The sequence below is a fragment of the Callithrix jacchus genome, chromosome X (assembly GCF_049354715.1).
Source record: "Callithrix jacchus isolate 240 chromosome X, calJac240_pri, whole genome shotgun sequence".
NCBI classification, from domain to species: Eukaryota; Metazoa; Chordata; class Mammalia; order Primates; family Cebidae; genus Callithrix; species Callithrix jacchus.
Genome location: NC_133524.1, coordinates 71616951 through 71643085, shown reverse-complemented (window position 1 = coordinate 71643085; position 26135 = coordinate 71616951). Strand labels below are relative to the sequence as shown.

The 26135-nt window shown below is 38.3% G+C and overlaps 3 pseudogenes across 3 annotated transcripts in view; all 3 read left to right on the top strand.

The window, feature by feature from the left end:
- LOC100403415 (ATP-dependent RNA helicase DDX18 pseudogene) overlaps positions 1-26135 on the top strand; it is a 365505-nt pseudogene that overhangs the window by 266539 nt on the left and 72831 nt on the right. Inside the window, exon 5 of the transcript XR_013531807.1 lies at positions 1-26135. This exon is cut by the window's left edge and continues 4419 nt beyond it; it is cut by the window's right edge and continues 72831 nt beyond it. The product of XR_013531807.1 is annotated as an ATP-dependent RNA helicase DDX18 pseudogene (transcript).
- The window catches only part of LOC144581236 (biogenesis of lysosome-related organelles complex 1 subunit 5 pseudogene), a 340887-nt pseudogene that overhangs the window by 266539 nt on the left and 48213 nt on the right, over positions 1-26135 (top strand). Inside the window, exon 6 of the transcript XR_013531812.1 lies at positions 1-26135. This exon is cut by the window's left edge and continues 4419 nt beyond it; it is cut by the window's right edge and continues 48213 nt beyond it. The product of XR_013531812.1 is annotated as a biogenesis of lysosome-related organelles complex 1 subunit 5 pseudogene (transcript).
- The window catches only part of LOC100409123 (spindlin interactor and repressor of chromatin-binding protein-like), a 339975-nt pseudogene that overhangs the window by 265627 nt on the left and 48213 nt on the right, over positions 1-26135 (top strand). Inside the window, exons 6-8 of the transcript XR_008478946.2 lie at positions 1-22531; positions 22838-23211; positions 23361-26135. The exon at positions 1-22531 is cut by the window's left edge and continues 4419 nt beyond it; the exon at positions 23361-26135 is cut by the window's right edge and continues 48213 nt beyond it. The product of XR_008478946.2 is annotated as a spindlin interactor and repressor of chromatin-binding protein-like (transcript). The remainder of the gene's footprint in view (positions 22532-22837; positions 23212-23360) is intronic.

The window sequence follows — 26135 nt, the reverse complement described above, 5'->3', positions numbered from 1 at the left end:
AGCCTTCTCAAATGGTTTTAGCCAGGTGAGAGGGCTAGCTAATAAGCCAAAAGCAGTCTAAAGGCATTTTGTTGTGTCCCACGTCGTCATGACCACTCTGCTTGATGCACCAATTGCTATATATACATATATTTTTGAGATGGAGTTGCACTCTGTTGCCCAGGCTGGAGTGTAGCGGTGTGATCTCAGCTCACTGCAACCTCCGCCCCCCTGGTTCAAGCTCCTGCCTTAGCCTCCTGGGTCGCTGGGACTATAGGCACATGCCACTATGCCTGGCTAATTTTTTTTTTTTTTGTATTTGAGTAGAGACAGGGTTTCACCATGTTGCCCAGGCTGGTCACAAACTCCTGAACTGAGGCAATCTGCCTGCCTTGGCCACCGAAAGTGCTGGATTATAGGCATGAGCCACTGCTACCGGCCCAATTGCTATATTTTTTAAATAAAAACTGGTCTTGGCATCTCTCTCTGGAGAGTGGTCACAAATTCTAGCCCTGCCCTGACAAGACTCCGGAGGAGGTTGTCCTGGATGTTTATAGCGTATCTTTTATCCTTTATCCTGGAGAACAGCCTAATGCCTGAGTGCCTAACTCACTTGCCTGTCATCAGGTGTCCTTCTGATAAGAAACATGTTTATACTGGAAGATGCCCTTGTGGCTCTTCTCCAATGTGCATCCAGTTTATTCCTACCAAGATAGCCACTCTCTAGGAAAGCTCTAACCAGGAAAAGAGTTAGATTCAGATATGATCGTCGGGTGAGTCACAGAAGAGGCAGCACAAAAAAGAATATATGAAATAACAAGCAGTTTTTATTACTTACAGATCCCTGAGAGAGGAGGACAGCATGCCTCACAGGGCCATTGGGAAATGGGGAGTCCATCAAGATAGGTATGTTCAAACAGTGGGTGAGGATCAAGAGAGAGGAAGTGAAGGACATAAGGGTCAAAGCCTTTATTGAGGTCCAGGATGTTACCCAGAGTTTCCTAAGGGGAGTTCTAATTGATGGTTTTAAAACAAGTAGGTATGTGTTCCATGAAGGTCTGCATAGTCCATGCAGAGTGTGGAGGTCTGTGGGTGAGTCCAGTAGGTTGTATTGAGCTATTCCAGAGAAAGGGGGTAACCAGGAGGTGGTTGCATAAGGCAGTTATCTGGATCAACCAGATTGAGGAACTAGGAGGATATGGAAAACTGCTAACTTCGTTAAGGGTGGCTAAGCCCTGCTTCTGGCATAAGAAAGTCCAATTTATGCTTAAAAAGGATACTGAGGCAACATCAAGTTATAAATATTCACTGCACTATTTTCCATAGCAGCTGTACCATTCTACATTCCTACCAGTAGTGCACAAGAGTTCTAATTTCTCCACATCCTTGCCAGTGCTTGTTATTTTCTGTTTTGTTTTTTGTTTGTTTTGTTTTCAGAGTAGACACCCTAATGGGTGTGAGGTGGCATCTCATTGTGGTTTTGTTTTCCATTTTCCTAGTGATTATTGATGTTGAATATCTTCTCATGTGCTTGTTGGCTATGTATGTATCTTCTTTGGAGAAATATCTTTTCAAATCCATTTCCCATTTTAGTCAGGTTATTTTTTGTTGTTGCTGCTGTTGATTTGCAGAAATCCTTTATATCATGATATTAGCTGATTATCAGATATGTGATTTTCAAATATTTTCTCCCATTCTATAGGTTTCCTTTTCAATTTGTTGATTCTGTCATTTGATAGCTTTTTAATTTTGATTCAGTACAATTTACACCTATTTTTACTTTTGTTGACTGTGTCATGGTATTAATTTGTATCCAAGAAATCATTGACAAATCCAATGTCATGAAGCTTTTCTTCAATATCTTCCTCTAAGAGTTTATAGTTTTAGTTCTTATGTTTAGGTCTTTGATCCATTTTGAGTTAATTTTTGTATATGGTATAAGGTAAGGGTCTGACTTCATTCTTTTGTATGTGGTGTTTTCTCAACACCATTTGTTAAAGAGACCATCCCTTCCCCATTAAATAAACTTGGAACTCATGTCAAATATCATCTGGCCAGTTCCATCCAAGTTATTGCAAATAGAACAGGGTGACTATAGTCAATAATAACTTAATTGTACATTTTAAAATAACTTAAAGAGTGTAATTGGATTTTTTGTAACTCAAGAATAAATGCTTGGGGGAATGAATTATCTGTGACGTGCTTATTTCACATTGCATGTCTATATCAAAACATCTCATGTACCCCATAAATATATACATCTACTATGCACCCACAAAAATTAAAAAATGAGAAAAAAATCATTTGACCATATGTACAAGGATTTGTTTGTTTCTGGGCTCTCTATTCCATTGGTCTATATTTCTGTCTTTATGCTTAATTAAGTTTTACCTAAGTTGCAATCTTTGAAAGTCCTGTTTTAACCTACATAGGGACATATTAACTATTTTAACTGGAGGTTTGTTGGGTCCCATTTTATCAGGTCAATGTAAAAGTGCAAAAAGTTAATTTAATTTTAATTTTTAATTCATTATGCTGTAGAATCTAGGCTCAATATTGGATATTTTAGATAAATGAGCACTATACCCCTGGGAAAGGCAGGGAAGTCTACAGTAAAAGTGAAACGTATGTGTTTTTCCTCTATTTTATATTTAGTTACTTTTCTAAGATTATAAAGGATATAATGTGTATTGTTTCCTCACTGCTGTTGCGATTCATCTTCTGACCCAGCGGGTGTAACAGATCACAATCTTAGAAACCAGAAGTGTAATGCTCAATGAAAAAGGAAAAGGGGGGAGAGCACTTTATCCCTTCTCTGCTTAAGACCCCTAATGAGGTGATGCAATTGATTGAGGATAAAGATCTCCAGGTGTAACTACAATATGAGCCTAGGAATTGATTAAGTCTATGGAGCTTTGTTCACTGGTGCATTTTAGCAAATGTTTACTGTTTATGTTTACATGATTATTATTATATACAATTTGTTATGTAAAACTTTAGTACATTCATTTTAGTATATAAATTTTGGATTTCTAATTGTGTCAAATTCTGGATGTGTGTGTGTGTGTGTGTGTGTGTCTTGTGGGTATATATATCTATATTTTGGAAATCCAACATTTTAAATATATTTTAATATACTTTGCATTTTATATTAATATGTATACACGTGCATACATACATTGGTTTACATAGAAAAGAAACCACAGGCCTGTTGTTTACTATTTTTAGGAATTTGACACATTTCTATATTTTGTAGTCACATGAATGCAATTATATACATATATACATATTGTTTTATAAAATTGTTTTAAAGTCATTAAAAATATATGCATTTATAATATATATTTAATTGTATAATTATTTTACTTGTGCTTTTAAATGTTAAAATACATATTAACATAAAATACAAATTATATTAAAGTATTTTATATAGATATATAATTTCTATTACCTTTTATTTTCTCCCTCTGTATTTAGGAGTTTTAGCTTTAGCTTTTTTTTTTCCTCTATTTTTTGTAAGGGGGAGCATCTAGATGCCTAAAGCCACCATTTTTAGTTTTTGTCTCTGGCTGATAACTCTGTGTGGTCCTTTTAGGTGGTTATAGAAAGAGAAAGAGAGGGAAGGAAACCTGCAGCCTACTTTCAGGCAGCTTTATTTTATTTCCAAGCTTTCCAATATACCTTCCAGGGAATAGGACTTGCACCTATGGAGCTATAACAGTCTCTCCTTGGGACAGCACAGTTATCCTCCTTGTCTGAAGTATCAATCCCTTTCATTTGTTCTCTTCCTTTCATTCTCTTTCTTTTTCTTTCTTTCTTTATTTTATTTTATTTTTATTTTTATTTATTTATTTTTTTTTGAGACAGGGTTTCACCATGTTGGTCAGGCTGCTCTCGAACTCCCGACCTCAGGTGATCTGCCTGCCTCAGCCTCCCAAAGTGCTGGGATTACAGGCATGAGCCACCGCATCCGGCTTTCTTTCTTTCTTTCTTTTTCTTTCTTTCCATCCTTCTTTTTCTCTTTCTTTTTTCTTTCTTTCTCTCTCTCTTTCTTTTCTTCTTTCTCTTTCTTTCATTTTGGTCTCATCTGCTTTATTTTTTGAGTGTCTACCAAATAAAGTCCTAGTGGTTCTGAGTGGTCCTGTCCATAGTAGCAGCCACCCTCTTTAGAGAGTCCAAATTGACTTCTGAGGGATCTGGGTCCATGTCCAGGAGAGTGACAGTGGCCTTATCAGTATTTTTGAGGTTCCAGGTTGTGAACATAAGGCTCTTGGCATGCAATAGCACTCAAGAAGATCCATGCACGTTATCCAGGCATTTTATATTCCTCAATCAATTGCATGACCTCATCAGGGGTCTTAAGGATAGCAGGGATAAAGTGCTCTTTCCCTCTTTCCTTTTTCATTAAGCATTATGCCTCTGGTTTCTAAGGGCATGATCTCTTGCTCCTCCCTGGGTCAGGAGATGAACTGCAAGAGCAGCAAGGCAAGCAACAAAATAAGAACACCTTTTGCTGGGTGCCATGCCATGACCCTGAGGTGGAATCCCTCACACTTACTGTTTGTGGTTTGGAACAAATGAGGGTCTCCAAAGAGCACTCTTTCTACTCAGTAGGGCAGGCTGAAATGTATGGTAAAATAGCAGTTGTTTGTCCCACCAATCAGTTCTACACTGTCAATTGATCATCCTCACTCATCAGGCCTGTCCCATGACCATTGGAGGGAAGTCATACCTTACTCTGTTCACAAGAACCTTTTATATATTTTGCTAGTCAATGTAAAAATAGGTGCCCCAGGAGCATCTTCCTGGGATCTAGGAAAGTAACATAACTCAGACCAGAACTTGGGAGAACTCAACTTTCAAGTTCTAAATTTAGGGTTGGAATCCATGGAAACACCCAGCAAATACAACAAATAGCAATTGCAGCCATAGTGCAAGTGTATACCAGAAGGCAGTGGTATGTTTCAAGGCTTCTGCACCATCTGGTGAAACCAATTAGGAAGCCAAGAGAAGTCTAGTGGCATATCATCCCAGTGTGAGGCCAAACCACCCTGCTTGCTGCATGAAATGTTTTACAACATAGTTTTATCACTATTCAGGTATAGTGAGTCCAACTGATCAGAAGAGGATTACCATTGAAAAGATAGTTTGTGATATAGATCCTAAGGAAAAAGGGCATACTACACCATGGGAGGCCATATGAGGAAGCACTGAGGCCAGTCAGGAGACAGAGATAGGGAGGGGAAATGTGAACAAAAGCCTTTACTGTGGTTTCCCAGGGAAAGAACAAGTGTAGAAGAGTAAGCAGGCTTATAATTGTCTAGTTTTAGCAGGCTCTGGAGCATCAGGGTTGTCCCTAGTTTTCTGATACCTGGTCCTGGGTTGACCAGGGTGGATAGATAGTAGCCCAGAGTGTAAAAGGCCAATAAAAGAGATGGTGGAGGGGTATGGGTTCTAGAGTGGTTGGTTTGTGCAGAAAAAAAAAACCTCCAACAGGCCTATTGTTTACTATTTTTAGGAATTTGACACATTTCTGTATTTTGTAGTCACATGAATACAATTGTGTACATATTATTTTATAAAATTGTTTTAAAGTCATTAAAATATATATGTACTTATAATATATATTTGATTATATAATTATTTTACTTGTACTCTTTTTTATGTGAATTCAAATTATTTTCGGGTGTCACTTGCTTTTTGCCTAAGGAATTTCTTTAGTATTTCTTATAATATGGGTCTGATAGCAATGGATTTTTTTCAGTTTTTGTTTATTCAGAAATGTCTTTATTTCAAATTTATCTTGAAAGGCAGTGTTGCTGTATATAACATTCTTGAATCACGGGGATTTTTTTCTTTCACCTCTTTAATATATTATTCCACTGCCTTTTGACCTCCATTTTTTCTGATAAGAAGTCAGCTATAAATCTTACTGGTGTTTCTTTATTTGTGATGCCTTGTTTTGTCCTTACTGCTTTCAAGATGTTCTCTTTGTTTTTGTCTTCCAGCACTTCTACCCTGATGTGTATGGATGTGGGCCTCTGTGTTTATCTTACTTGCAGTTCGTTGATCCTATTAGATGTATGTAGATGAATGTTTTCATCAAATTTGGGAGAATTTAAGCCATTATTTAAATTAAATAGTTTTTATGCTCATTTTCTTCTCTTTTTCTGATAGTCCCATTATGTACATGTTAGTGCACTTAATGGTGCCCCATCTTTGAGTTTATTTTCATTTTTATTTGTTTTTCACTCTGTTTTGCAGATTTGCATAATCTCTATTAATCTATTTCCAAGTTCACTGATTCTTTCTTCTGACAAATTAAATCTACTCTTGAGTTGCTCTTGTAAATTTTTCATTTCAATTGTTACACTTTTAAATGTCCAAATTTTCATTTGGTTCTTTTTTATAATTTATTTTTTTCATTGATATTCTTTAGTTTCTGAGATATTGTCATCATATCTTCCTTCACTTCCTTAAGCATGGTTTTCTTTAGTTTCTTGAACATATTTAAAAGAGTTATATTGAAGTCTTTGTCAAGTCTAACATTTATGATCTCTCACAAGAAATTTCTGTTGACTCCCTTTTCTCCTGTGCATAAGTCTGGCTTTCCTGTTTATTTGTATGCCTCATAAATTTCTGTAAAAAGTTGTGACTTTCATCCTACTATGCCTACAATTTCCCTTTTCAAGAATGTTCTTTATGTGTAATCATATACTATGTAGCTTTTAAAATCAAACTTCTTGCATTTAACAAACTGCATGTGAGTTTCATCCACATCACTGAATCAGCACTTTGTTCAAATACAACATTTTTTTTTAACAAGTCATCATTTTAAGGACCATATGTTTTTGTTTCTATTTGACAAATACCTAAGAGTAGAATTGCTATAGCATATAGTGAATTTATAGTTAATTTGATAAGGAACTAAAACTATTTTCCAAAGTACTATACCATTTTGAATTCACACCAACAATGTATGAGAGTTCCATTTGTTCTGTGTCTTCAATCAGCACTTAGTTTTGTCAATTTTATTTTTCAAAATTTTGCAACTAGGTAGATCTCTTACCGTGGATTTAACTGGCATTTTCCTAGTTAATAGTACTGTTAGTAATGTTTGTCTTCTGTGTTTATTTGTCGTGTATATCTCTTCTTTAATCTTTTGTCCATTTTAATTTTGTTTAGAATTATTGAGCTGTGGAAGTTCTTTATAGATTTTGGATACAAAGGCATTATCAAGCATTTGTTTTGAAAATATTTTCCCCAGTACATGGCTTATCTTTTCTTTCACTTAGTTGTGTTTTTCATAGAACAGGAGATTTTGGTCTATATACAGTCCAATTTATCATATTATTTCTGTTTATCCTTTTGGTGTTGTAACTAAGAAATGTTTGCCTTTATCAGTCACACAGTTTTCTCATTTTCTATTATAGACATTTAATTGTTTTTAATTATATGCTTATGTCTATAATATCCATATATGTTAATTTTTATTTAAAATGAATGTTTTTCATCATTATTTGTTAGAAAGACAGTCCTTTCTCCATTGAATTGCCTTTGTATCTTTCTTAAAAATCAAATAATCATACATGTATAGCTCATTTCTGGACTTTCCATTTTGTTTCAGTGATGGAAAGTCTAGAAATAAGTCACACGTATATAATTAATTGATATTTCTGAACTTTTCATTCTATTCTGTTGATCCATGTGTCAAAACTTCCACTTTTTTCACACTGTTTTGACAATAGTTTGAAGTAAATCTTGAAATCTGTCAGTGTGAATTTTCGAACTTTGTTCTTATTTTAAAATATTGTTTTGACTCTTGTAGTTCCTTTGATATTCCCTGTAAACTTTAAAATCAGGTTATCAATTTCGACAAAAAGCTTGTGAAGACTTTGGTATGAATTTGATTGAATCTATAGATAAGGGTGGGGGGGTTGATATATTCAAAATACAATTAAACTGTTTAATTAAACTTCTGTGTTTGGTGGTGTTCAATCTAAAGGCAGAACAACTAGAAATCATATATATATAAGGTATGAAGAAAACAGAGACTCTTAACCAGGTCTACACACACTAATCAGCTCCCACAAGTGCTTAAGGTCAAATCCCTATGATAAATTATACATACATACATAGAGTATAGACACACACACATACACATCTTAGTGTGTATGTATGTGTATAAAATTGTATAATTTGTAATAGGAACTTGACCTTATGTAATTATGGGAGCTGATTGAGCAAGCTCAGCAGAACTATTTAACAGTCTTTCTTTCTTCATATATGACACTTGAATTCTGCAGGGCAGATAGTCAGGAAGAAGACAGATATAAAGCGGTTGAGAGAATGAACAGTTTTGAATCCATAATCACAAGCTGGAGCCCACAAAGATAGACTGAAACCTGTGTCACTTCTTCTTATTTCTGGCCTTGGTGTTGTGGGTGTCCTGCAGAACCTGGAAAATGATGAATATGCATGCCTTGCCCAGGAGTTGGCGAATAAGAAGAATTCAGACAAATGAGGAATGATTGAAGGCTAAGCTCTTGCCTTATGCCAATGAGATGTGTCAGCAGATTTGCAACAATGTGTTTGACATAAAAAAAATGGTTACTGCTGCTTTATTTCTGCTATCCAAAACTCATACATGAATCTCTCTTTGGGCCTAAACTAATCAGAAACATACAGAAAAGGGTGTTATGGAAAATGTAGTTCAGGCTAACAAAGTGGATACACTACAATGCCAACATAGTTTAATTTTACTTATTTTATCACTGATGTATAGTTTTCATTATACAGATCCTGTACATATTTATTTAGGTCTACATCTGATTATTTCAAGTTTTGTTATGTCACTTTGAATGGCACACTTTAAAAAATATTTCCAATTGTTACTTACTGGTATATTAACATAAAATTTTTTTCTTTCCAATTGTTATTTTAGGTTCAAAGGGTACATGTGCAGGTTTCTTACATCGGTATATTGCATGTCATGGGGGTTTGGTGTACAGACCATTTTGTCATTCAGGTAATCAGCATAATACCTGATAGGTTCTTTCTCATTCCTTGCCCTCCTCCCACTCTTCACATTCAAATAGGCCTCAGTGTCTTTTGTTCCCTTTTTTGTATCTATGTGTACTCAGTGTTTACCTCCAATTTATAAGTGAAAACATGTAGTATTTGGTTTGCTGTTCCTGCATTGATTCACTTAGGATAATGGCCTCCTCCAGCTCCATCCATATTGCTGCAAAAGATATGATCTCATTATTTTTTCATCGCTGCGTAGAGTTCCATGGTGCATATGTATCAAACATTCTTTATCCAGTCCACCATTGATGAGAATCTAGGCTAATTCCTTTGTTGCAATTGTGAATAGTACTGTGATGAACACGCATCTTTATGGTAGAATGACTTATTTTTCTTTGGGTGTATACCCAGTAATGGGATTGCTGGGTCAAATGGCAGTTCTATTTTAAATTCCTTGAGAAATTTCCAAACTGATTTTCATAGTGGCTGAACTGTTTTACATTCTGCCTGGGAGTGTGTAAGTGTTCCTTTTTCTCTGCAATCTTGACAGCATCTGCTACTTTTTTCTTTTTAAACATAGCCATTCTGACTGGTGTGAGATGGTATCTCATTATGATTTTGGTTTGCATTTTTTAATGACTAGTGATAGTGACCATTTTTTATATGCTTGTTGGCTGTGTGTATGCCTTTTTTTTTGAGAACTGTTTGCCTATGCCCTTTTCCCATTTTTAAATGGGGTTATTTTTTGCTTGTTGATTTGTTTGAGCTCCTTATGTTCCTTACAGATTCTGGATATGAGACTTTTGTTGGATGCATAGTTTGTGAAATTTTCTCTCATTCTGTAAGTTATCTGCTTACTCTGTTGATTGTTTCTTTTGCTGTGCAGAAACTCATTTGTATAATTATATCCTGTTTGTCAATTTTTGTTTTTATTGTAATTCCTTTTGGAGTCTTCATCATGAAGTCTTTCCCTGGATGATGTCCAGAATATTATTTCTTAGATTTTCTCCTAGGGTTTTTATGGTTTTAGGTTTACATTTAAGTCACTAATTCATCTTGAGTTGATGTTTTTTTTATGTGGTGAAAGGTATTGGTTTAGTTTCAATCTTCTGCACATAGCTAGCCAGTTACCCTAGAAGCATTTATTGAATAGGAAGTCTTTTCCCCATTGCTTGTTACTGTTGGCCTTACTAGACATCAGATGATTGTAGGTGTGTGGCTTTATTTCTGTTTCCCTAACCTTTTCCATTGATCTATGTCTCTGTTTCTATACCAGTACCTTGCTATTTTTGTTACTATAGCATTGTAATGTAGTTCGAAGTTGGGTAGTGTGATGCCTCCAGCTTTATTCTATTCACTTAGAATTGGTTTTGATAGTTGAGCTCATTTTTTGTTCCATATGAATTTTACAATGCATTTTTGTAATTCCTTGACAAACATCATTGGTAGTTTGATAGGAATTGCCTTATGCAGCACGAACATTTTAACAACATTTATTTTTTCCTATCTGTGAGCATGGAATGTTTTTCCATTTTTTTGTGTGTGTTTTTTATTTCTTTCAGTACTGTTTTGTAATTCTTATAGAGATTTTTTTGCCTCCATTTTTAGCTGTCTTCCTAGGTATTTTATTTTTGTGGAGATTGTGAGCAGGAATGCATTCTAGATTTGGCTCTCAGCTTAGGCATTATTGGTGTTGAGAAGCACTACTAATTTTTGTACATTGATTTTTTTTATCCTGAAACTTTGCTGAAATTGCTTATCAGATCTAGAAGGCTTTGGGCAGAGATTATGGGGTTTTGTGAAGCAAAATAGTTTTACTTTCTCTCTTCCTGTTTGGATGCCTTTTATTTCTTTCTTTTGCCTAATTGCTCTGGCTAGGACTTCTAGTACTATGTTAAATAGGAGTTACGAGAGTGGGCATCCTAGTCTTGTTCTGGTTCTCAGTGTGAATGCTTCAGGTTTTGCCCATTTAGTACAATGTTAGTTGTGGGTTTGTCATAGATGGTTCTTATTATTTTGAGGTATGTATTTTTGATGCCTAGTTTGTTGAAGGTTTTTAACATGGAGGGATGTCAAATTATATCAAAAATCCTTTCTGCGTCTATTGAGATGATCATGGTTTTTGTTTTTAGTTGTTTATATGACAAATCACAAATATTGATTTGCATATGTTGAACCGACATTACTGCATTTTGCATTGCAGGAATAAATTCAACTTGATTAACTTATTGATGTGCTGCTGAATTTGGTTTCTTTGGATTCTGTTGATAGATTTTGCATCTGTGTTCATCAGGGGTATTGGTCTGAATTTTTTTTCACTGTGCTGCTGCCAAGTTTTGGTATCAGAATGATGCTAGTCTCATGGAATAAGTTAGGGGAGGAGTCCCTTCTTCTCAGTTTTTTGAAATAGTTTCAGTAAGATCAGCACCAGCTCTTATTCAGCCGTGAATCTCTCTGATCCAGGCCATCTTCTGGTTGGTAGGTTATTTATTTCTGATTCAATTTCAGAACTCATTATTTGTCTGTTCATGATTTCAGTTTCTTCCTGGTTAAATGTTGGGATGTTGTATGTGCCCAAAAATTTACATATTTCTTCTAGGTTTTCTAGTTCATATGCAGAGAGGTGTTGTAATAATCTCTGAGGGTTTTTTGTATTTCCGTAGAGTCATTGGTAATGTCCCCCTTTTCATTTCTGAATGTTTATTTTTATCATCTTTTGTTCTTTACTGGTTTAGCTAGTAGTCTACAAATCTTATTTAGTATTTTAAAGAACCAAGGATTAGTTCATTGATTTTTTTGCCTGTTTTCTCTCATCTCTGTTTCATTCAGCTCATCTCTGATTTTGGTTATTTCATGTCTTATGCTAGCTTTGGGACTGGTTTGTTTTTATTTTTCTAGTTCCTCTTGGTGTGATGTTAGGTTGTCAATTTGAGATCTTCCTATCTTTTTGATATGGGTGTTTAGCACTGTAAGATTTCCTCTTAAGACTGCTTTAGCTGGGTCCCAGAGATTATGGTATATTGTATCTTTGTTGCCATTAGCTTCAAAAATACCTTGATTCCTGCCTTAATTTCGTTGTTTACCTAAAAGTCATCCAGGATCATACTGCTTAATTTCCATGTAGTTGTATGGTTTGAAAGACCTTCTTGGTTTTGATTTCTATTTTTATTGCACTGTGGTCTAACAGTATGGTTGGTACACTTTTTTTTTTTTAATTTCTTAGCAATTGCCTTATGGCTGAGCAAGTGATCAATTTTAGAATATGTACCATGTATAGATGAAAAGAATGTATATTCTAATTTTGTTGGGTGCAGTGTTCTGTAGATGTCTGTTAGGTCCATTTGGGTAAGCATCAAATTTAGGTCCCAAATATCCTTGTTAGTATTGTCCCTTGATGATCTGTCCACTATTGTCAATGGGGTGTTGAAGTATCCCACTATTATTATGTGGTTATCTAAGTCTCTTTGTAAGTCTCTAAGAATGTGTTTAATCAATCTGGATGCTGCAGTGTTGGGTGCATACACATTTAGTTACATTTTCTTGTTGAATTGAAATTTTTATCATTAAGTAATGCCCTTCTTTGTCCTTTTTGGTCATTGTTCACTTAATGTCAGTTTTGCCTGATATAAGAACAGCAGCCTCTGTCTTCTTTTGTTTTCCATTTGCTTGATAGACCTTTCTCCATCCCCTTACTTTCAGCCTATGAATATCCTTTCATGTAATATGAATATCTTGAAGATGGCATAGAGTTGGGTCTTGCTTCTTTATCCAACTTTCCACTCTAAGCCTTTTAAATGTGGGTGTTTAACCCATTTATATTCATGGTTAATATTGAAATGTGTAGATTTGGTCTGTCATCCTGTTGTTAGCTGGTTGTTATGCAGACTTGATTGTATATTTGGTTTCTAGTATTGATGGTCTATGCACTTGAGTGTGTTTTGGTGGTGGTTAGTAATAGTCTTTTCTACCACTTCTCAGCCTTTGGACTAAGATTAAGATTTTTTCCATGTTTAGTACTACATTAAGGACCTTTTGTAAGGCAGGCCTGTTGACCATAAATTCCCTTAGCATTTGCTTGGCTGGAAAGAATTTTATTTCTCCTTTGTTTAAAAAGCTTAGTTTGGCTGGATATGAAATTCCTGGTTGGATTTTCTTTTCTTGAAGGATGCTGAATATAGGTCCCCAATCTCTTCTGGCATATAGGGTTTCTGCTGAAGGATTCACTGTTAGTCTGATGGAGTTCCCTTTATAGGTGACCTGCCCCTTCTCTGTAGTTACCTTTAATATTTGTTCTTTGGTATTGACCTTGGTTAGTCTGATCACTATGTGTCTGGGGGATGGTTCTCTTGTTATATTTCAGGGGTCACCTGAATTTTCTGAATTTGCATGTTGACCTCTCTAGCAAGGTTGGGAAACTTTTCATGGATAATGTCCTCAAATAGGTTTTCCCATTTGCTTGCTCTCTCTCCCTCTCTTTTAGGGATGCCAAAGAGTCATAGGTTTGGTCTCTTTACATAATTCTATATTTCTTGGAGGTTTTGTTCATTTTCTAATTATTTTTTCTTATTTTTGCTTGACTCAGTTAATTTGAAGAACCAGCCTTTGAGCTCTGAGATTCTTCAGCTTGATCTATTCTGCTGTTACTTCTTCCCATTGTGTCACAACATTTTTGTAGTGAGTTTTTCAGCTCTATCGGCTCAGTATGGTTCACTTCATAAAATGTCTCTTTTGTTGGCTGAGCACGTTGGCTCACACCTGTAATCCCAGCACTTTAGGAGGCCGAGGTGGCTGAATCACCTGAGGTCAGGTGTTAGAGACCAGCCTGGCCAACATGGTGAAACCCTGTATCTACTAAAAATGCAAAACCTAGCTGGGCATGGTGGCAGGTGCTTGTAATACCAGCTCCTCAAGAAGCTGAGGCAGGAGAATGGCTTGAACCAGGGAGGTGAACGTTGCAGTGAGCCAAGATCATGCCATTGCACTCCAACCTGGGGGACAAGAGTGAGACTTCATCTCGAAAAAACAAAAAGTCTATTTTGTCTTTCATATCTTGAATTATTTTACTGGATTCCTTAGAATGGGCTTCAACATTCTCCAAATTTTGATGGTCTTTATTGTATTCAGATTCTGAATTTTACATCTGTCATTTCAGCCATTTAAGCCTGGTTAGGTACTATTGCTGGAAAACTAGTGTAGTCATTTGGTGGTAAGGAGACACTCTGGCTTTTAGATTTGCAAGGGTTCTTGTGCTGGTTCTTTTTCATCTGTGAGGGCTTATGTTTCTTTAAATGTTGGATAACTTAGGTATAGTCAGTTGACTTCATTTTTGAATGTTTTCAGAGAGTCAGGCTTTGTTTAGGGTCTTTATTTGTTACTGAACTTTTCATCTTGATTTCACAGGATGGGTATATTAGGAAAGCATTTTTGGTGTTGAAGTTTGGGCTGTGGCCTTGTAGATGGTGCTTAAGTGTAATGGGTAGTAGGTAGGCTCTTGCTCAGTTACACAGCTCCTCTGTATTCCTTTACAATTGCAGCCATGCTCCATCTAAGTGCTCTGAGAGTGTGGGCTCTTATCCCACTTGATTACTGGCTTCAGATCTCACCTTGGCACCATCAGGCTGCACACCACAGCCCTGGGGTAAGTTCACACTTCCTGTTCCCTTTCCGTTTGGGGGCAGCAGTGGCGGGGCCTTGCAATGACAATGAAAGAGGACTTTTCACTTGTTTCTTGAAGCTCCACTGCAGAGAAATGCAGAGTCACTGCTGACTGAATCAGTCATCCAGGTGTGTTGCAGCTGTGTTGCAGGTACAAGTCAGGGGGCCATGCCTGGTGATGAACACAGGGAGTGTGTGGTTTGTGTGGAAGACAGGCTGGCTTCTTCTTCATAGGGCAGCTATGGTGTGGTGTAGGTGTGAGTAGAACCCTCAGGGTCTTGAGACCTTCCCCAGTCTGTAGGCAGCAAGGGCAGTACCACTGCTCTGGCAGTAGCAGAGGGGTTTTCAGTTGCCTTTGGGAGCTACACCCCAGAGAAATGCAGAGCCACTATCAATGGAAATGTTCAGCCAGGGGTGGAATGGCTGCCCTGCAGTCCCTTGTTGGGGGCCCCATTTGGTGAAAAGTATGTGGTGAGGGATCACAGGAAAGAGAGATTTGGCCCCTCTCCATATGGCACCTCCAGCATACTGGAGTGAAATGAACAGGCCCTTTTTTTCTTTCCCAGCTTGAGGACAGGAAGGGTGGTACTGCTGTAGTTGCAATGACAGAGGTGCAGTGGGTTGACTCTGGGATTTTCTCCTCAAAGAAACAGAAAGCCACCACTACCACCTTCAGGCAGGGGAGGGCAGCTTTCCTGGGGGCACAAGTCAAGCGACCCTGCCCAGTAAGGAGTGGCAGGAACTGGACCCATATGGAAAATAGCCTGGTTACCTTTCCATAAGGCAGTTGTTCTGTGCTGGAGGGCCCATGATAGTTCTTAAGCTCTTCACTTCCTGCTGCCTAAGGGCAGTAGGGGTAAGAGCTGCAAAGCAGCCAAAAATGGTAGGCCTGTCCTTTACCTCTAAGAGCTCAATCCCAGGGAAATGCTGGGATAGAGCACAGGAGGGGCTTGGGTGACCTTGCTGGGGTCCCAGGTTGGGAGGTCCTGCCCAGTGACAAGTAGCAGAGGCTGAAGCACATGTGGGAAACCATATGGCTGGTTTTCTTGTAAGGAAGCTATGCTGTGCTGGAGGCCTGCAATAGTCTTTAACCATTTCACTTTCTCCCCAGCCTGAGGGCAGTAAGAGGCAGGGGCTGCAATGTGGCAAAAATGATGGGCCTCTCTTTTACCTCTGGGAGCTCTGTCTCAGGGAAATGCAGAACTGATACTAGCCCAAGAGCTCAAGCAGGGATGAAGTGGCTGTTCTGGCTTCCCAGGCCAGTGGGCTTTGTTCTGGTGAAATGTAGGGAGGTGAAGCCTGTGGTCTGTTTGCTCTTCAGAACCTTGGATGTGGCACATATCAATAGATTTTGAGAGAAAGCCTGGCCTTCTTTACAACTAATTTTTGTACATTGATCTTTAATCCTGCAATCTTGCTAAATTCATTAATATTAATAGAAATTTTTGTGTATTCTTTGGGAATATTTTACATAAACAGTCATGTCATCTTTGAACAGAGACAGTATTTTTCCTTCCTTTCCAATCTGTATGGTTTTTTTCCACTCTAAGTCTTGCTTGAGTTTTACTTTTTTTTGAGACAGAGTCTCACTCTGTTGCCAGGCTGGAGTGCAGTGGCACAATCTTGGCTCACTGCAACCTCTGACTCCGTGGTTCAAGTGATTCTTTTGCATCAGACTCCCAAATAGCTGGGATTACAGGCACGTGCCATCACGCCCGGCTAATTTTTGTATTTTTAGTAGAGATGGATTTCACCACGTTGGCCAGGATGGTCGATTTCCTGACCTGATAATCCACCTACCTCAGCCTCTCAAAGTGCTGGGATTACAGGTGTGAGCCACCATGCCCAGCCATTAATTTATCATTTTAAGAAAGCATCTTTTGTTTTCAATAATTTTTTCATTTTGAATTTAAATTACTCGTGCTATCATCTTTGTTATTTTCTCTCTTCTTTTTGCTTTGGGTTTAATTTGCTTTTATTTTTGTAGTTTCATATGGTGGAGACATATCATCAATTTGAATTTTTTTCATTTATAATATAAACATATAAAGCTATGTTTTATAAGCATCGCTTTAGTAGACATCTCATAAATGTTGACATATTGTGGTTTCATATTAATTCAGTTAAATATTATCTATTTTTGAGGCAGTTCACAGCAAATGGTAAAGAAATTAGCAAAAACTTTTCCCCAAATAGGCAACCAACATTGTTGAGATGAAATGCCATTTCAGATGTGCTGAAATTAAACAAAAGCATACAACAAATTAAAAAGCATGTATTCAACAAGGAACAATTAAACCTTGCTGAAAATGATGGAACCCTTGGCATTGTAACTTACAACTGTTCCTATTCACCACACCATACCCCCACGCCCACTATCATAAGATGGTAAACTGGCAGTTGTGCTGTCCCCAGAGTCACCTAACTTGATTTGGATCTCTACAAAAATGCTTCTCACCTAACTCACTGTCAAAAGCAATTAGGTGGTGGCAAACAATTAGGTAAATTCAACATTGTGTCACTTCATTGCTGCAAGAAACAAGATAAAAATTCAGTGGACAACCTGAGAAATGAGAAATTAATACAAAACTTTGTGAGGTGGTTGATAATGTGGCTGAATAGGAACAGCTCTGGTCTGAAGCTCCTAGCGAGATCAATGCAGAAGGTGTGATTTCTGCATTTCCAACTGAGATACCCAGCTCATCTATATGTCTATTTTTATGCCAATACTATGTTGTTGTGGTTACTATACCTCTGTAGTATAATTTGAAGTCAGGTAATGTAATTCCTCCAGTTTTGCTCTTTTTGCTCAGGATAGCTGTGGCTTTTCTGGATCTTCTGTGGTTTTATGTAAGTTTTAGGATTTTTTTTTTTTTCTATTTCTGTTGGAGAACATCACTGGCATTCTCATAGGGATTGCATTAAATCTGTAGACTGCTTTGGGTAGTATGGACATTTTGACAATATTGATTCTTCCAATCCATGGACATAGAATATCTTTCCATTTCTTTGTGTCCTCTTCAATTTCTTGCATCAGTTTTATAGTTTTCATGATAGAGATCTTTCACTTCTTTGGTTAATTCCTAGGTATTTAATTTTATTTGTAGCTATTGTAAATGAAATTATTTCTTGATTTCTTTTTCAGATTCTTTGTCATTGGCATATGGAAATGCTATTGATTTTTGTATGTTGATTTTGTATCCTGCAACTTTACTGAATTTATCAGTTCTAATGGTTTTTTGCTGGCATATTTATGTAGTTCCAAATATAAGATAATGTCTGTAAACAAGAATAATTTGACCTCCTTATTTCCAATTTGGATGTGTTTATTTCTTTGTCTTCTCTGATTGCCCTAGATAGGACTTCCAGTACTATGTTGAATAACAGTGTTGAATGGGGTCATCCTTGTCCTTTTACAGATCTTAGAGGAAAGGCTTTCAGTTTTTTTCTCCATTCAGTATACTACCTGTGGTACCACTGTATACGGCTTTTATTATGTTGAGGTATGTTTCTTCTATATCCAATTTTTTGAAGGTTTGTGTTATGAAGGGATGCTGAATTTTATTAAATGCTCTTTCAGTATTAATTGAAATGATCATATGGTTTTTGTCCTGCATTCTGTTGATATGATGCATCACATAGATTGATTTGTGTACACTGAACCACCCTTGCATCCCTGGGATAAATCCCACTTGGTCATGATAAACTATCTGTTTAATGTGTTGTTGAATTTGGTTTCCTAGCATTTTGTTGAGGATTTTTGGATCAATGCTCATCAGAAATATGGGCCTGTAGATAGATAGATAGATAGATGATAGATACATAGATAGACAGATAGATAGATTTATTTATTTATTTAGTGGTGTGTCTTGGTGCCTGATTTTGGTATCTGGTTAATACTGACCTCATAGAATGAGTTTGGGAGTATTCCCTTCTCCTCCGTTTTTCAGAATAGTTTTAGTAGGATTGGTTTAGTTCTTTCAGCAGTGAAACCATTGGTTGTAGGCTTTGCTTTGCTAGGAGACTTTTTATTATGATTTTGATCTTGTTACTTGTTATTGGTCTGTTCAGGTTTTGGAATTCTCTCTGATTCAATCTTGGTAGGTTGTACGTGTCTAGGAATTCGTTCATTCCTTCTAGGTTATCCAATTTGTTGGCATGTAGTTGCTCATAGTAACTCTTAATAACCTTTCAATTTCTGCAATATTGATTGTAATGTCTTCTTCATCCCTGATTTTATTTATTTTGGTCTTTCTCTATTTTTTCTTAGTCTAGATAAAGCTTTGTCAATTTTATTTATCTTTTCAAAAAACCAACTTTTTGTTTTGTTGATCTTTTGTATTTTCTGATTCAATTTCATTTATTACTCTGATGTTTATTATTTCTTTTCTTCTACTAATGATGGGTTTGGTTTGCTCTTGCTTTTCTAGTTCTTTAAATTTATCAGTTTTTGTTTGAAGTTTTTTTTTTGATGTAAGGGTTTATAGCTATAGACTTCCCTCTTACTATTGTTTTTGTTGTGTCCTATATGTTTTGGTATGTTGTGTTTCCATTATGGTTTATTTCAATAATTTTTTTCCATTTTTTTTTATAATTTCTTCATTGATCAACTAATAATTTAGGAGCCTATAGTTTGATTTCCATGTGTTTGTAGTTTTCAAAATTTTTCTTGTTATTGATTTCTGTTTTATTTCATTGTGGTCAGAGAAAATATTTGATATAATTTCAATTTTTTTGAGTCCGATCTCATTTGTTATTCAAATCTTATTTCTGACTGGAATCAGACTTAGAAGTAGAAGCTTGCAAAGAGGAAAGTCTGCATCTTTTCACAATTTGTTCCTGGCACTTCTCTTTTGCCTCCTTCATTCTCTTGGCCAAAAGTTTAGCATATTCTGCAGCTTCTTCCTTATTTGCCTTAGTATGCTGCTTCTTTAGAGCAAATACGCTGCCACTTGTGCTGCGGGACATGTGGAGTAACAAGACGCTGAATCTTGGGTGCTTTGGTCCTAGGTTTCTTATTTTCTTAGTTTAAAGTCTTTCTTACAGCGTACTGGTGGACATCATCTTCTTTAGAGAGATTGAAAAGTTTGTGGATTCTGCTAGCTCTCTTGGGCCCCAGGGGACAATACACCATAGTATCAGTCAGTCCAGGAATATCCTTCTCTCCTTTTTTTTTTTTTTACAATAACCAAGTTGAGAACACCCAGATTGATATCCACAATGTAACTAAGAAGTGATTTTCTCTTTCTTTCTCTAGTTCTCCTTGGTCTGTAACAGGAATACCCCTTAATCAGTACCAGGCAGACACGGCCATGGGTCAAGACACCCTGCTTCATGGGGAAACCTTGTTTGTCATTCTCACCACTGATTCAGACCACAAAACACTTCCATTCTTCACCTAGAGCATCAGCAGCAACTGCTGTGGCCATACACTTCTCATAAAAAGTATGGGATGAGTTTATGTCTTTTGCAGGGACATGGATGAAGCTGGAAACCATCATTTTCAGCAAACTAACACAAGAACAGAAAACCAAACACCACATGTTCTCACTCATAAGTGGGAGCTGAATAATGAGAACACATGGACACAGGGAAGGGAACATCACACACCAGGTCCTTTCGGGGGCAGGGGGCTGGGGGTGGAATAGCATTAGGAGAAATACCTAATGCAGATAACAAGGTGATGGATGCAGCAAACCACTATGGCATGTGTTTAACTATGGGATAAACTTGCGTGTTCTGCACATGTACCCCAGAACTTGAAGTATAAATATGTATATATATCTATATATATGTACTACTTTATATTTATTTATATATATGGCACATATGAAATATTTTATTTTGATATACACTTTAATATTTAAAAATTAATTTTGCAAGTGCGGGTACAGTGACTCACACCTGTAATGCCAGCACTTTGGCAGCCCAAAGCAGGAGGATTGTGTGAGCTCAGGAGTTGAAGACCAGCCTGGGCAACATGAGACCTCATTCCTACAAAAAGTTTTTAAAAATTAGCCAGACATGTTGGTGTGTGCTTGTGGTCCCAGCTACTTTGGAGACTAACATGGAAGGATCTCTTGAGCCCAGTGTTTCAGGACTGCAGTGAGCTATGATCAAACCACTGCACTCCAGCCTGAGTGACAGAGAAAGATCCTGTCTCAAAAAAAAAGGAGAAAGGAAAAAAATTAAAAGCTTTGAAGTCCGCAGTGTATTTCTGAGAATATGGAAGGTTATGTGCATATTCAGGGCTGTTCAGGTGCTTATGAATGCTCAAGAAGCTCTTGTTTCTGACTCATTCTTGGATGACTGAGGTCGTTGATCAGGAGGAAGTGAAAACTGAGGCTTATTTGCAAACTAATTGAACTTGGAAAATATGCCCTACATATACAGGTCTCAAAAAAGGGTAGCACCCTGACTGATTCTTGGCAGTTATGGAAACTTTTGATTAAGCATTAGCTGACCACTAATGTATTCTGACTCAGAAAGAACCCGCAGGAGGCCACAGAGTTTTTTTTTTTTTAATTTAAAATTTATTGAGTGGGGTTTAGTGGTTATGCACTGCAGGGAAAACAATCTCTGTATGAACTAGCTCAGGTAATTCACTGAATAAAAAAAGAAACTAGCAGTGGCAACAAAAACAGCACCCTCTGAACACGGCTAATCAGAATCCAGAATTGCTTAGAATGATCTTAAATATCTATATTTTTAAGAAGAATAATGAGATATGCAAAAAAAAAAGCCAAAAAACAGAAAAGCATTACCCATGAATAGAAAAAAAAAAAAAAAAAAAAAGAAGAAGCAGTCAACAGAAACTGATTTTGTGAAAGCCCAGATGTTGGACTTACTAGACAAAGGCTTTATATCAACCACTATACGTGACATATTATTTATTAAACCAGCATCATGTTAAAAAAAAAAAAAAAAAGCTAAAGTAAATCATGTTTAAATAATTAAAGAGGATTGAACCCTCCCGGCTTGGGCTCCTGAGGCACTGAGGTCTTGGGGAGGCCCAGATACTCCCATTACTGTCCTGGCTGGAGAGCGGTGAGTGGTGGGGAGGGCAGCAGCCTGGTGCTCTCCTGGTGGGAGGTGGAAGGTGGCTGCCAGGCTGTAAGCTGAGGTCTGCATGCCCATCCTTCAGCTGCTCCCATCACCCCTAGCCACACCATGGCCCTAAAGGCTGAGGGCACTGCACCTGACTGCTTGAGGTGATGCTCAAATGTGAGGAAGGGGAGAATGAGAAGGATGCCATGGTTGTGGCCCTAATTCCACAGGTTTAGTTGATGTTAAGAGTGACCCAACAAGAGAAGACCTGACTGCCTAGACCCAGCCCTCTGGAGGTGGGCAGCAATGACTGTGAGGAGCCCAAGCAGCATGTGTCTTGGGACCAGGAGTTTCTGGTGGGCAGCAGCCCAAGATGAAGTGGGCCTGCACTGTGCATGGTGTGTGGCACTGAGATCCTGGCACCCTCAGCTGACGTGGCTTACTAGCACATCCTGGAGCAGCATCCTCACAGTGTGGACTTGAGTCCTTCCAAGAAGAACAACATCCTGGAGACCTGGAGTGAAGGGGTGGCTCTCTTGCAAGACGTCAGAGCTGAGCAGTCGTCCACACCCAACTCAGACTCAGGCCAGGATGCCCAACTAGACCCAGACTCTAACCCAGACTCTGGCAGAATGCCAGCTGAAATTGTCATTCTCCTGGACTCTGAGAATAACCCATCCCTCCCTTAAAGGAGCCAACCCAGGGGATTCTGTCTCCTCAAGCTTCTTGCTGCCCTTGCCACAGAGCCAGGAAATAAGAAGCCCTGTGGTCAGAGATGGAAGCCCCCAGGGGGCGAGGAAGCCAGAAAGAAAAGAGGCAGACCATGACCAAAGACCTGGACCATGGCCAGGAGTGGTGGCTCACGCGTGTAATCTCAGCACTTTGGGATGCTGAGGCGGGCAGATCACCTGAAATTGGGAGTTCAAGACAAGCCTGACCAACATGGAGAAACCCCATCTCTACTAAAAATACAAAATTAGCTGGTCATGGTGGCACATGCCTGTAATCCCTGCTACTTTAGAAGTGGAGGCAGGAGAATCACTTGAACCTGGGAGGCAGAAGTTGCAGTGAGCTGAGATCACACCATTGCACTTCAGCCTGGGAAATGAGGAAAAAAATCCATCAAAACAAACAAAAACAACCTGGACCCTGACCCAGAGCCCCCACTTCCAGACTCATTCATGGAGACTTTTGCAGCACTAGCCGAGATCTGATACCTCACTGGTGGCAGCTTCCCTGTTGGCTTCGTCCTGCAGCTCTTTTCCCACACCAAGCTCAGGGGCCCAGACAATAAGGACTCACCCAAAGACAGGGAATTGGCAGAATGAGGCCTTCCCCGGGTGGAGAGCCCCTCCTCAGCTCCCACTCTGGGGCTCCACGGGACACTGGATCTTAAGGTTAGCCACATGATGATGGAAGAACCCCTGGTGGTCAGCCTCCTGCAAGACTGGTCCAAACACCCCCAGGGCATCAAGCATGTGAAAGCAGGTGACATGTTTATATAAACTAACAATAAACATGTGAAAACAAAAATATAAAAGAGACAATATTGTACTTGTTATATCCTGAAATTTTCTTTGGCTTTTTAATTATTTCTGTTTATTAGCATTCTGTTGCAAGTCATACTAACAATAAACATGTGAAAACAAAAAGGCCCATGGTTCTGTCGGAATCCAACACCACGTGGCATGATAGCCAGAGAAAGGAAATGGAGTGTTCTTGCTTTCCTGGGGAGGCAGTGTCCCCCCTTGTAGCTTATAACGCAGAGCTTCCTGCCTCAGCCACCTGGTGGATAGCATAGAAGCAGGTGCCAAAGGAGGAGAGTGCTGGGGCAGCATTCACTGTTATTTTGGGGCACTGGAACATGTCTGCTCCTGGCAGGACTGAGGTCGGCAAGAGTGGCTGAGGGTGTCATGCAGAAGGGCACTGGGCCTGTAAAGAACACCTACCCCAGTCCTTTGCTGACCTCCACCTCTCTGTCTCCCATGATCTCCTCCACTCTCCCCCGTTCCCCAACATTCTCCCTTGGCACAGTGCCTTACATAAGAGGTGGTCCTAAGGGGGTTTGAACTGAGTCCCTACTACCTCAGGAGATACGTCACTTCTCTACTTGTTCAGGCTCCTAAACCAGGAGGCATCTATTATCTCTTCCTGTTCCACCCCTCCAGAGGCCTGAAGCTGCCTGCCTGGCTGCCCCATTCACTCCCATTCTCCTTTTCATCTATTTCCCTGTTGTATATATCACCTTCGTTGACAATAAGTAAAAAGTTGGGCATGGTGTCATGTGCTTGTAATCCCAGCTACTCAAGAGTCTCAGGTAGGAGGATTGCTTAAGTTCAGGAGTTTGAGATCAACCTGGGCAACTTAGCAAGACCCTCTCTCAAAAAAAAAAAAAAATTAAAGAAATGTATGGCAACAATGACTTGCAACAGAATGCTAATAAACAGAAATAATTAAAAAGCCAAACAAAATTTCAGGATATAACAAGTAAAATATTGTCTCTTTTATATTTTTGTTTTCACATGTTTATTGTTAGCAGATATAAATAAATTTTTATGTTCATGTCTTATGTATTATATCCTGCAACCTTGCCAACTCACTTGTTATAGCAGTATTTTTTTCTGTTCATTGGGATTTTTCGTATACAAAATTGTCCTCTGCAGTGACTTCTTTACTTTTCTTTTCATATGTATTCCATTCATTTCTTTTTATTGCCTTACTGCATTGACTAGACTTCCCTGTATTATGTTGAATAGGAGTGACATGAGCAAACATCCTTGCCTTATTCCCTAAAGCCAAGGGAAAACATTTAGTCTTTCACTGTTGAGTATGTTGGTACCTGTAGGATTTTTGTGTCTGCCCTTTGTGTCAAGGAATTTCCCTTTTATTCCTAAGTTACTGAGAGAGTTTTTTAAAATTAATTAATTAATTTTTTTTTTATACGGAGTCTCGCTCTGTTGCCAGGCTGGAGTGCAGTGGTACCATCTCAGCTCACTGCAACCTCCACCTCCCGAGTTCAAGCAATTCTCCTGCCTCAGCCTCCCGAGTAGCTGGGACTACAGGTGCACGCCACCACACCCAGCTAATTTTTGTATTTTTAGTAGAGACAGGGTTTCACCATGTTAGCCAGGATGGTCTCAATTTTTTGACCTCATGATTTGCCCATCTTGGCCTCCCAAAGTGCTGGGATTACAGGCATGAGCCACCGCACCTGGTGAGAGGTTTTTTAAATCATAATGAAAGTTGAATATTATCTAAAAATTTTTATGCTTCAATTGGTATGATTTTCATCTTTATCTTGTTGATATGGTAAATTACATCAATTTTGAAATGCTGAATAGCCTTACATACCTGGAATACATCTTAACAGTCGAGGTATATCATTATCTTTTATGTTTCTGTATTCAGTTTGCTAGTATTTTCTAGAGAATTTTTTATTTATGAGAGATACTGATCTGCAGTTAAGCAAACATCTTTGCCTAATTTGGGTATCACGGTGATAAGGTTTGGTTCTGCGTCACCACTCAAATCACGTCTCAAACTGTAATCCACATGTGTCAAGGGAGGGACCAGGTGAGAGGTGAATGTGTCATAGGGAAAGTTTACCCCATGCTGTTCTCATGATAGTGACTGAGATCTCACGAGATCTGATGGTCTTATAAGGGTTTGGCACGTCCTCCACACACTTTCTCTCTCCTGAAACCATGTAAGGTATGCATGCTTGCCCTTCTGCTATGATTGTAAGTTTCTTGAGGCCTTTCAGCCATGAGAAACAGTGAGTCAATTAAACCTCTTTCCTTTATAAATTACCCAGTATCAGGATTGTTTTTTGCAGTGTAAAAATGGACTAATATGGTAAATTAGTACCAGTTGCTATAAAGATAACCTGAAAAGGTGGAAGCAACTTTGGAACTGGGTAATGGGAAGAGTTTTGGGGGCTCAGAAGAAGACAGGAAGATGTGGGAAAGTTTGGAACTTCCTAGAGATTTGTTGATTGGCTTTGACCAAAGTACTGATAGTTATGTGGACAATAAAGTCCAGGCTGAGGTGGTCTCAGATGGAGATGAGAAGCTTATTGGGAACTGGAGTAAATATCACACTTGCTATGCTTTAGCAAAGAGACTGGTGGCATTGTGCCCCTGCCCTAGAAATCTGTGAAATGTTGAACTTGAGAGAGATAATTTAGGGTATCTGGCAGAAGAAATTTCTAAGCAGCAAAGCATTCAAGAGGTGAGAGTGTAAAAGTTTGGAAAATGTGCAGCCTGACCATGTGGTAAAAAAGAAAAATCCATTTTCTGGCAAGAAATTCAAGTCAGCTACAGAAATTTGCATAAGTAATGTGGAGTCAAATGTTAATCACCAAGACAATGAAGAAAATATCTCCAGGACATGTCAGAGATCTTCATGGCAGACCCTCCAGCTCCAGT